Source organism: Eulemur rufifrons, chromosome 7 (genome assembly GCF_041146395.1).
Source record: "Eulemur rufifrons isolate Redbay chromosome 7, OSU_ERuf_1, whole genome shotgun sequence".
Lineage (NCBI taxonomy): Eukaryota > Metazoa > Chordata > Mammalia > Primates > Lemuridae > Eulemur > Eulemur rufifrons.
Genome location: NC_090989.1, coordinates 262,645,095 through 262,648,464, shown reverse-complemented (window position 1 = coordinate 262,648,464; position 3,370 = coordinate 262,645,095).

The following is a 3,370-nucleotide window of genomic DNA, read 5'->3' as shown; positions in this document are numbered from 1 at the left end:
GACTGGAAGTGCATTATCTGGGCTCTGAGATATGGATATTTATATTGCGTTATGTCAGATTGGTTTATGTTATGTTATAGATTATATTGTGTGTGGATTTACAGTGAACAGTAGAAGTGTCACAATGTGAACGATACCAGGTTGCCAGCATTTCTCCCTCTAGAAGACCTGTCCATCTGCCCCACCGCAGGTAGGCAGGTATATACTGTTCTGAAACACAGGTCCCTCCCTGAGTGAAACACGCTCCTCAGCATGTATGCAAAAACCTGCTGCTCTCCACCACTGACCTATAAACAGAGGATTCATCCTTTCCCCAGTGGCACGTGTGTTCTTCCTTTGTACATCTCCTTCTGGTAAGAATTCCCCCCAGTTCTCTGCCTGATGAGCTGCCTTGCATCCTGCAAGTTCTAAGCTCAAATGCCACCTCTCCTTAAAGGCTTCTTAGGCTCTACCTGCCTGATCAGCTCTCTCCTGTCAGCCCACGGCATCCTGGGCTTTGCCCTGTGTAGCACTTGTTGCAATATTGTATTCTCCCCTCACCCGAGGTTTCCATAGTCTCAGTGACCTGTGCTCAACTGCAGTTTGAAATATTCTATTTTATTTATTTATTTATTTTTGAGACAGAGTCTCATTCTGTTGCCCGGGCTAAAGTGCTGTGGCATCAGCCTCACTCACAGCAACTTCAAACTCCTGCGCTCCATCGATCCTCCTGCCTCAGACTCCAGAGTAGCTGAGACTACAGGCATGCGCCACCATACCCGACTAATTTTTTCTATATATTTTCAGTTGTCCAGCTAATTTCTTTCTTTTTTTTTTTTTTTTTTTTTTTAGTAGAGATGGGGTCTCGCTCTTTCTCAGGCTGGTTTCGACCTCCTGAGCTCAAATGATCCACCCGCCTTGGCCACCCAGATGCAGTTTGAAAATAGTAAATGGAATATTCCAGAAATAAACAATTTATAAGTGTTAAATTGCATGCTGTTCTGAGTAGCGTGATGCAATCTCTCGCTGTCCTGCTCCATTTTGCCCAGGACAAGTAAATCCAGTAGATCCACGCCGTCTATACTAGCCCTGTTGGTCACTTGGTGGCCCCCATGCTTATCAGAACAACTGTTGCGGTATCGCAGTACTTGTGTTCAAGGAAACCTTATTTCTCCTGACAACGACCTCAAAGCACAGGAGTAGTGGCGCTGGCAATTCGAGGTGCCATAGAGAAGCCGTAAAGTCCCTCCTGTAAGTGAAAAGGTAACAGTTCTCTATTTAAGGCCAAGTGCAGAGGCTCACACCTGTAATCCCAGCACTTTGGGAGGCTGAGGCAGGAGGATCACTTGAAGCCAAGAGTTTGAGAGCGGCCTGGGCAACATACAGAGACCCTGTTTCTATTTATTAAAAAAAAAAGGTTTTAAAAGTGCTCTACTCAACAAAGAAAGAAAGAAATTGTGTGCCGAGATGGCTTAAGATCGATAGCAAGAACAAATTTTCTACTTGTGAAATTGCGAAGAAGGAAAAAGAAATTCATACATAGGGTTTAGTACTATTTGTGGTTTCAGACATCCAGTGGAGGTCATAGAACATATCCCCTGCTGATAAGGGAGGCCTGTTGTACTGTTTTTCACTAATTTAGTTTTATTTCCACTACTAAAATGTGAGTACCTTGAGGAAAAAGAAGGATCATCTTCGCATACACCATATTTCATTAAATTCAGTCTGCAACAAATTTTAATTAATTAATTTTTATTGACAAATGAAAATTGTGCATGTTTATTGTGTACAACATGATGTTTTGAACTATGTATACATTGTGGAATGGCTAAATCAAGCCAATTAACCTAGGCACTACCTAACATAATTGTCATTTTTTGTGGAGAGGACACTTAAAATCTACCCTCTTATTGATTTTCAAAACACAATATATTGTTATTAACTATGGTCACCATGTTGTACAATATGACGGCAAAGTTTTAGAGTCATCATTATTTTACGTCCCAGTAAGAAAGAAAAAAATGCTGCCAATTACCACCATGGCACATCGCCTTCTTAGCCCTTGGAGTTTTTATTTTCTACTTAGTGAAAGAGCTCTTTTGAACTTAGAAGTGGATTTTGATATCATTTGTCACTCTTGTGCATATTATGTGTATTTATATACAAAACCAATTGAGGAAGGCATTAACGCCTTGTGACTAGCACCTGCCCAATAGCAGCTGTAAGAGCTGTTGATTGTAATGTCCACCCAAGTTTTAAGGATGTCAAAATATGAGAGGGAAAAACATGTGTCCTACACTCAAGGAAATACAGACTATGCTTTCTACTAGGGTAGTATCTGGCACATAGTAGATGCTCAGTAAACGTTTGCAGGCTTGTTGTTGGTTTGTGCCATGCCCCAGGCTGATCTAAAGTGAGAGGGGCCATTTCTATATTTCCCTGGACTTCTCCTGTGTGTCTGAGGGTTCCAGAATGACAGGTTGACAGCAAGATCGTGCTGTAGAAGGAACAGGGTGTTGTCATGCAGATAAGAGGGAGATGGGAAGTGCTTCTAATCCCCTGATGTTCAGCAGGATCCGGCTGAGGGTACGAACTTCAGAGCATAAAACCTTGGCCCACAGAAGTGTGTTTTTATTTATGGATAAACTTTTGGGTCCCATGTCCAAAAACAGCAATGAATATTGTGCTCTGTGCTCTGTCTCCAGCTGCCCCGCGCTCCCTCAGATGGAAAAGGGACTCTATTTTTTTGAGAGAGAGAGAGAGAAAGAAGGGGAGACAGTTATAACCTAAGGAAAGTAATTATGTGTTCAGGCCAGAAACGCCCCACTGTGTCTCCATGTGAATGCAATTTTGTTTGAACAAGTTGAACTAAATTTAATTTGGCTGATCTTGAATTTGCAAAACACACACACACACACAAACACACGCACACACAGATCTTCACCTGAAGGGGAAAAGAAAGACCTTATTGCTGGTGTTGTATTTTAAGTTCAGATAAATTTAGGAGGCCATCTCAAGCCCTGACATTTGGCCACCCTGAGCCTCACCCTGTGCCCAGGGGGGTGTGTCAAAACTGGGGCAGATTCTGGTCAGCCAAGATGCTGGACGTCACACGGAATAGAAGAGGCAGGAGAAGGAGACCTGAGTGTGTCCTAGAAGGAGCCCTGGATTCACAGGGGATTCACAGGGGAACCAGGGACCTGCTGAGTGACCTTGGCAAGTCACTGAACCTCTCCAAGCTTCATGTGAAACCCTCCCTATGGGCAGGGATGACAGTGCACATACGTAACAACCCAGGTGGCAGGGGAACTGCAACAGGGACATTGCAACCCATTCCTGGGGGCCCCCACCATGCCCAAAGTTAACCCTTTAGTGGTTGGATCATAAGGAG